Source organism: Saccostrea cucullata, unplaced genomic scaffold, assembly GCF_032062105.1.
Source record: "Saccostrea cucullata isolate Sc308-1 unplaced genomic scaffold, CSIRO_AGI_Scuc_v1 ctg1101, whole genome shotgun sequence".
Classification (NCBI taxonomy): Eukaryota; Metazoa; Mollusca; class Bivalvia; order Ostreida; family Ostreidae; genus Saccostrea; species Saccostrea cuccullata.
The window spans coordinates 101,740-111,658 of NW_026934140.1; positions in this window are offsets into that span (position 1 = coordinate 101,740).

Here is a 9,919-nt window from a genome sequence, read left to right on the forward strand (position 1 = left end):
ATTATACATGATCCATACTTTTATATACCCGAGAAGTTATTAAAGATGAGAAAAAGCAATTCTTGGATTTTTGTGAAATACTAGTACTCAAAGGGTTAACATTATGTGAAAGTTACGCGTTTCTGTGTGAAATAATGCTACGCTAAAAACATGATACAAAAACATCTGCAAAGGTCTGCTGATATGTTAGATAAAGGAATGAACACAATTTTATATATATGCTATATAATCATATGTATGTACATGCAACCTTAAGTATTTTCCTTTTAATTCATAAGACATAAAATTACCGAGTATGTACATGTAATTCTTTTGAAGCCCCCTCCCCCCTCCCCCTCTTGATTTTATTCGGAGACATTATTGCAACTATAGGCCTTTGATTTATAAATTCGTTATACAATTAAATCTGGAACATTTGGTTATAATTACCATTAACATGTATACAGAATTCATATTCTATAATAGAAGATTTTTCATTACGCAAGATACTGAAATTTACATGTCTGAGAGAGAGAGAGAGATTCCCTTTTAATCCTGATTATCCTATCCATTTACATAGACAAAAAATCAGTTCTATATCAGTTGTACCCATTCTTTATTAAATATTTTCTGATTTCATAGTCCGTCATAGTCACTCTCTGTATATTTTTTCTGCTTAAGAAGTATTACACTAAGTGCACATGTATTGACCTGTCAATCAAAATCACCGGACGCTGTATGCATTGCAATAAAGTTGTTCAAAATGATTTTTATTAAGTATGATCTTTAAGAAAATCTGATGCAACACATTTGTGAAATGAAAAATAAAATAAAAACATGGCTAGAGCACCATATATCTGTATAATGGACTTCAATTGTGGGACGTGGAGACCGGTCCGTCAGATGAGATCGTTTAAATCGAGGTTCCGTGTGTCAGATGGTACTGGCTCAAAAAGATTCCTCGCTGCTCAATGGCGATAGTACAACATTTTACAGTCTCCACCGGCGAGTGGAGGCTTCTCCGTGTGAAAAATTCTCGAGAGGGACGCTAAACAACATGTAATCAATTAATCGATTGCTGAATAATTCTTGTCATTGATGAATAATATTTCTTCTGGCAAATCTCGATATCATTACTTTAAAAATCAACGACTTTACGTTTAATGTGGTACTAACTTAGTTCATGACATTTTTATAACACCATCACAATTGTCCCAGAACATAAACACAGTGAAGTTTTTTAGAGAACGGTGTTTGTTCGTCTGTTGGTTTGTCTATGATACAAGTGTAGCTCTTATGAGTGCCAAATTGCATCAGAACAAGATTGATCATGAAAATCAAAGTACCTTAAGTACTGAAAGACTTTTTTGCATTTTTTTTCTTTCAGAGTACATATGATATCTATGTTTGTTGCAGAGGAAAAGCAAATTCCTTACAGATTTAGAAGAACGGAAGACATGTTATGTAGATTTGCCGAACGAAGGTCATTTTGCGCGCACGTGCTTGCAAGAGCGCGCACGTGCAACACATGAAATGACCAATATAATGGATATTGCTGTAACTTTTCTTTTTCTTGATGAATTTTTTTGAAACTCATAATGTAAGGATACATTCGTAGTATAGACAAGATGGCATGGTCAAAATAGTAAGATCTCACGCGCATGCACGTGCGCTTCGCTCTGATTGGCTGAAACTAAAGTCTCAATATCTTTCTTGTTTCTTGTCATAATCTTTTGAAATTTTGGACATAGTCCTACATTATGAAGGTCTACAGCATGATATATAAAAATTTTCATGAAAGCTTGCGCATGCGCTCGTGCTGCAATCTGATTGGCTGAAACTTTAAATGGCTATATCTCCTTTGTTTTTTGACGAAATGCTTTGAAATTTAAAACATAGTCATGCATTAAGATATCCTAAAATATGATATAGAAAAAATTCATGAAATCACGCGCATGCACGTGTGCTGCAATCTGATTGGCTGAAACTTTATATGGCTATATCTCCTTTGTTTTTTGACGAAATGTTTGGAATTTTAAAATATAGTCATTCATTTAGATATTCTTCAGTACGATAAAGATAAAATTTATGAAATCACGCGCATGCATGTGTGCTGTAATCTGATTGGCTGAAACTTCAAATGGCTGTAACTCCCTTGTTTTTCAACCAAACAGGATGGGATTGAGAACATAGATAAATATAAGGGACTTCTACAAAAAGGTGTAGTCATTATGCACGTGCTTCCACGTGCGTGCACGTTAAATGAGTAAAATTAAAAATACACTCGAATGAGTGAATTTTTTAATACTTTTGGATTAAATGCTTTAATATTATGTATATTAAAATTTGAGATATTGTAGACAAGAAAATATGGTCGTTACGCACATGAACACGCGTGCAATGCCTATTTTTAAATATATTTTGTATTTTTCTGGGAAGATCTTGATTAAGTCTAAATTCCATAAAGTATTTCTTATCTAATAGAGATTACAGGGAATATGGCACGAAAAGGGAGTTGGGGAGCGTTTGGGGAACATCTGTAACGGTCCCCGTTACAATTAGCACTAGTTATGTTCCCCAAACGAAGTTGGGGAACATATTGTTTTTACTCTGTTTCTTATTATTATTATTATTATTATTATTAAGGTCTTCCGTCTCCAACGGAAGACCTTATTGTTTTCGTTCGGTTTCTTTTTCTCTATTATTATTATTATTATTATTATTATTATTCTTTTTTTTTCTTACCGATTTTGTGCACGCGAGTTCTCGGAAACGGCTCGGTCAATTTTCACGAAACTTTCAGATCTGATAGATATTGGTCTGAACCTTATTGGAAATTTTTTATACGTACGACGTCACTTCCGGTCGTGAGATATGGACGATTTACTGATTTTCAGAGGGTCAGCTTGTCCTGGCAATCACTCAAAAACGAATGAAGATATTGACTTGAGATTTTCAGTGAAGGTAGAGGAAGGATGGCTGAATTGCTTTTTTGAGTCTATATCTTTCCAGCGCAAAAGGCGTGAAGCTCGTCTGACCTCGAAAAATAGGCTCGGAAATATCTCGCACAATTTAACACGTTTTCTCTGATATCTTTATACCTGTCAATAATTTGTTAAAAGATATGTAATAAAAGTTGTGCAGAATTAGATTTTCTTTTATTTGATATGAAGAAAAGGGGTGTGATCTCTCAAATAAAGGGCAAAGAGGGGCCAAAAAACTTTCATCTATAGCTCTTTATTTATCAAATTTTTGTTTTAAATAACTGAAGAAAAAATGTTTCATAACAATCTGCATCAATGCATTGTAAAATTTGGATCATATGTTACGTAATTAGGGGCCATTAGGGGACAAAATGTTCAATCTTGGAATATTTATATCTCCAAAAGGGGAATTATTTTAATAAGCAGTATTGAATAAAAGATGCTCAAAATCGTCTTTTAAACATTATACAACCATTCTATATATGCAAAAACGTCCGATTAAGGATGTAAAGGGCTGGCCCCTATTTTGTGCACGCGAGTTCTCGGAAACGCCTCGGTCGATTTTCACAAAACTTTCTGATCTGAAAGATATGAGTCGGAACCTTATTGGAATTTTTTTATATGTACGACGTCACTTCCGGTCTTGAGATATAGACGATTTACTGATTTTCAGAGGGTCAGCTTGTCCTGGCAATCACTCAAAAACGAATGAAGATATTGACTTGAGATTTTCAGTGAAGGTAGAGGAAGGATGGCTGAATTGCTTTTTTGAGTCTATATCTTTCCAGCGCAAAAGGCGTGAAGCTCGTCTGACCTCGAAAAATAGGCTCGGAAATATCTCGCACAATTTAACACGTTTTCTCTGATATCTTTATACCTGTCAATAATTTGTTAAAAGATATGTAATAAAAGTTGTGCAGAATTAAATTTTCTTTCATTTGAAATGAAGAAAAGGGGTGTGACCCATAAAATAAGGGGCCCAAAGGGGCCAAATCGTTTTAATCTATAACTCTTTAATTATCAAGATTTTGTTATACATTTCTGAAGAAAAAATGCTTTTCTCAACAAAGTGCAACAATATCTTGAGGAAATATGACCATATAGTAAGTAATAAGGGGCCAAGATGCTAAATCTTTTCTTCTTTTTATCTCCAAAGGGAGAACTATTTGGATAAGCAGTATTGAATAAAAGATGTTCAGAATTGTATTCTAAACAATAAACGACCATTCAATATTTACAGGAACGTCCCATTAAGGGCTTGTAGGGCTGGTTTCTATAGATTTTTATTCTGTAGTCTCGAAAACGAAAATAAATTATAAGTATTTATTGAACAAAAATCTTTAAATTTACGAGCTTATCATTTGAAATGAAGAAGAAGGGGCTGATTCATCAAATAAGGGGCCCAGAGGGACCAAAAGACTTTTATCTATAACTATTTGATAATGTCGGCTGGGTCAATTTTCACCAAAAAAAACACCTTTCATATCTAATAGATACTCATTGATCTGAACCTTATTGGAATTTTTTTTTGTATTGATGACGTCATTTCCGGTCTTGAGATATAGACGATTTACTCAGTGATTTTCAGAGGGTCAGCTTGTCCTGGCAATCACACCAAAACGAATAAAGGTATTGAGTTGAGATTTTCAGTGAAGGTAAGGGAATTTAAGGATTGTAGATTTGCTTTTTTTTCTAAAGCATATCTTTCCTGCGTAAAAGACGCCGATGTTCGCCTGGGCTCGAAAAATAGACTCGCAAACATCTCACAAAATTTGACACGTTTCTTTTTTTATTTTTACACATGTAAATATTTTGTTAAAACATAAAAATAAAAGTTGTGCAGATCGAATTACAAGAGCTTTCATTTGATATCAAGAAAAAGGGATAGTCCCTAAGATAAGGGGCTCAAATGATCCAAACTTTTCATTCTATAACTCATTAACTCTAATATTTTTGTTAGAAATTACTGAACGATTGGCAACTACATATTATACCTGAATTTGATCATACATTACGTAATAAGAGACCCTAAGGGTCGGGCCACATGGATAAATCTTTGAGGCTTTACTTCTCGAGAAGGCGAAAATATTTTGATAAGCAGTTAATTGAAGAAAAGATGTTCAGAATAACGTTTTTAACAATATTCACCATTTTAATTTTGGCAGAAGGGCTTCATTAAGGACTTGAAAGACGGATCACTAAATACTTCTACACAGCATATCTCGAAAAAAAAAAAATCTGAATGGCAATTGAACAAAAAATCTTTATACGTACAGTCACAAGACTTTCATTTGATATCTGATATCAAGAATTATGGGCTGATCCCTTAACTAAATCGCTCGGGGTGGGGGTGGGGGTTTATACACATGTATTAGTGTCATATCCATTATTAAAGCTACATATGGGTTATCTGAGGTTAAGAGAAATTACTTTATAGTAGTCGAGATACATGTATGTATATCATACTATTTACGTTCAAATTGAAAAAAAAAATACAATTTTGAACTTGAATAACTCCACCTTTTTAGTTCAACTGATGTAATAAAACTTTGTTGTATTTGTGGATTCGATGAATACATGTACAGTTGTGTATATCGGTTATCGTTAATATTTGGTAAATTTGAAACGCGATATATATAGTGTTCCTAATTTAATCACAAGATCCACAGTACCCCCCTCCCAGAAAACGTCGCAATGTTTACGGAAAATGGCCGCTTACACCTTTATATATATAGTAATTAAGTTTACAAATTAAAAATGTATTTCAATTTTCGTAAAATATACGTCTCGCAGACCAATGTGTAGGCCTATATACATTATGGCTTTATATCGATTATCAAACTTCTATACGAATTATTATCGTTCGAGTTAATAAAAGAATTTTCTTCGTAAGAGTTATCTACGAAAGGTGATATCAACAAAGAGAGAACCTTCGAAGGCGGAGAGTGATCTACAGAAATATTTTCAAAGAATATTATCAGTAGTTGGTCGATTCACGTCGTCAACGTTACAGGAATTTGGTCTGAGTACTCAGGGAGTACAAGCAATTGTGAAAAGCCGTCAATCGATCGGCTCTGTTCAAAGCGCAGTGTAAGTGTAAATGAAGACAAAGTCGCCATCTTGATTCTCAAGAATTGTTGTGTAAAAAATCTATCCATTCAGTCAAATTGGGCATTTCTTTTTCAATTTGTAAACAGTGATAAATTTCAGTACAAAATACTGGTTTTAATTTGTATTACGTAATGTGAATGCCTAATTTCTTTTGAACAGGTCCAGTCCAAAGACTATTTCTACCTACGTAGCTATTAATAGCTACCTAGGTATTTAAAGCTACCCAAAGTAGCTATTTTTACATACTTTTTATAATTTCTGCGTTTTGCGGCACAAAGACCAAAAGGCGCAACATGGTGAATACCATATTATCTGTTGATACAGTCACACTTATGATGAATACGACAAAATTTTGGCCAAAAAATGATTACTTCCTGAATCGGCAATTTTACATTAGTTTCTATGCAAAATTGATAATATACGAAGTAATCATTTTTTGACCAAATTTTTTGTCATACATGTATCCATCATCAGTGTGACTGTATCAAGAAATTTTGTGCTCACCATGCTGCGCCGTTCCTGCATTTGGCCACAAAATGCAAGTAAAGCAGAAAGTAGGTAAAAATAGCTACTTTGGGTAGCTTTAAATACCTAGGTAGCTATTAATAGCTACGTAGGTAGAAATAGTCTTTGGACTGGACCTGTTGAAGAGTTGTCTGTATTGATATTGTCTTTCTTTGCAAGCAACAACTATTAGGCCTAGTGTCGAGTCTGTTGACTTTAACTGATGTTCAATTGTAACCCTGTTACAGGACTATTTAATCAAGTAACAAATCTAACATACCCTCAATTTAAAGATGCTGGTCAATTGAAGCCACAAGGGTTTTTTTCTCCATTTTTAAGTTACACTGGTGCTTGATTCCTTTGGTGACAATCCGTAACCTGTGATACTGCATGGTTACAATTGGACATTAATAAAAGTCAGCACTAATTTCTTGAAATATAAAGATTAAAGCTATCCAAAAATGAAATGTTCAAGTTTTTTTTATCCATTAAATAAAATGTTTATTTCAAAGAACGATTAACATGTGCCTTAATGAAAACTTGTGTCATAAAGTGCCCTTTTGATATCTTGATATATTTAGATTTAATATGACACTCATTTTAATTTCAAAATAGAACTCTGCTTATACTTTGTCAATGCATTAAATTAACGTGGTGAGGCATAGATAAGTATGACAACTGTGCACTGTGCTGAATTATTGTTGTTTATAATATCATGCTGACCTTCTTTGTTGTCTTATTTAATAAAAGGTTAGCATGATGATTGGTAAAAATTCAGCATAATGTAAAGGTATCATACTTAAACAGGGATTTTCCACCCACTTTTGGGAATGGGGCCCAGGCCCTTGGAATTGGGAATTTCATGACATTTTATCACTTATTGGGAAATTTTATTGTATGATGTTTTTCAAGAAATAAATACTTAAAATGAACTATCAATCAGAGAATTGAACATTATACATGTAATATTAAAGTTTAACCCAAGATTCTTCAAAATTTTGTTCATTTCATTCAAATTTCCAAACCCAATCATGTTTGTATTTCGTGAATTATGTTCAGGTTACCTTCTTGAGTTCTCCTTCTTTCAAAAATTGAACATAGGCAGTTCATTTTTGGGAAAAAAGGAGGGGTTTTGCAATTGGGAATGGGGGCCCATATTTGGCCCTACACGGGTTAGTGGAAAATCCCTGTTAAACTATATTCTACTATATATAATACATAATACAGTGACTTTACAGTGTTAAATCCAGACTCTAAAATGGTCATTGTAATTCAAAGGGCCACTTTATGTTCGAAGTTTAAAACTATCACGAAACGAAAGTGTCATTATATAAATATTGCATGTAGTTGAGTGTAACATTGAAAATTTTCACCCCAAGAAAACCATTGTCAACCGAGGCGTAGCCGAGGTTGACAATGTTTTTCGAGGGGTGAAAATTTTCAATGTTACACTCAACTACATGCAATATTTATTATATTATACTGAATGTTTTATACAAATACATATTACAGTGAACCGTGTGCGCATAAATTCCGCGCAGTCGCTATTTTTTTTAATACCACCTGTCGTCGATGTTGACTGTTGCTACGCAGGAGGGCGTGGCTTCATTATTCAGCTGGTAGTAGTGTTTTTTATCAAATGTTTCTCGACGAATCAGATTCAAGTAGATTACATGAAAGTATAATATTTTTATTTAACAGTCTTTAGAGGGGACTCATGGTGGGTGTTCATTCGTACATGATCAACTTGTACACTAACCAAGTCTATACAAAACTGAAGTCAACTGGTACACAAGGTTATCCATTGCTTATTTATATATATGTCACAGTAAAAATTACAGTTATACTTCCCTTACTTATCTATAGATATATTTTGTTTTAATTTGTCACAGTAAAAATTACAGTAAATTAATTTAGTATGAACATGGATATTGCAAGTTCACAGATATAGCGAAGTTATCTTGGATCCCCAGCTATATATATACATATATATACATGTAAATGTAACGAAATTCTTATATGGATATAATGACTTAAGAATATATAGCAAAGTAGTATCATAGGTCCCAGTGACTTCATATTGACAGATTTTTCTATATATATATATATATTATATCAAAAACAAAAAAACAACAACCACAGAAAATGCATAAACTGTAAATTTTACATTTTAAAAAGAGAAATTTTCTAATGTAAATAATAAATATTCTGAATAACGCATGATCATAAACTTTAAAATCACATCTTATCTGTTTAGAATAGATACTGTTTGTTCAAATCATAACCCGGGGGGGAGGGCGGGGTCAAATTGGCCGATCAAAGTTTTACATAGAAATATATAGGAAAATTCTTGAAAAAACTTCTTTTCAAGAATAGCAAAGGCATAAATGATCATATTTATATAGAAGCATCCTCAGGTAGTGTAGATTCAATTTTGCTCAAATCATGACCCCTGAGGGTAGGGCGGCCCTCAATGGTTGATCAAAGTTTTACAAAGAAATAATTAGGAAAATTCTTGAAAAAACTTCTAAGAATAGCAAAGGCATGATTGATCATATCTATATAGAGGCATCCTCAGGTAGTATAGATTCAAGTTGTCCAATTCATGACTCCAGGGGGAAGGGCGGGGCCACAATTGCCGATCAGAGTTCTGCTTAGAAATATTTAGGGAAAATTCTGAAAAATCTTCTTCTCAAGAATAGCAAAGGCATGATTGATCATATTTATATGGAAGCATCCTCAGGTAGTATAGATTCAAATTTGTCCAAATCATGAACCCGGGGGGAAGGGCGGGGCCACAATTGCCGATCAAAGTTTTCTATAGAAATATATAGGGAAAATTCTTGGAAAACTCTTCCTCTCAAGAATAGCAAGGGCAGGACTGATCATATTTATATGGAAGCATCCTCAGGTAGTGTAGATTCAAAAATATTCAAATCATCACCAACCCGGGAAGGGGGGGGGTTAGGGCGGGGCCACAATGGCACAACAAAGTTTTTCGTGGAAGATATAGGAAAATTCTTTAAGATTCTTCTGAAGAATAGCAAAGTCATGATTAGTTATACTTATATGGAAGCATCCTCAGGTAGTGTAGATTCAAGTTTGTTCAAATCATGACCCGGTGAGGTAGGGCAGGGCAGGGCCTGAACAGGGAATCCAACTTTTACATAGAAAAAAATCTTTAAAAATCTTCTTTTCAAGAATGGCAAAAGTCATGATTAGTCATATTCTGACATATGGAAGCATTCTCAGGTAGTGTAGATTCATTTTTAGCTCTTCTGAGCCAAAGGCTCAAAGAGCTAATGCTATGGCCATTTATGCGGTGTGCATAAACTTTTTAG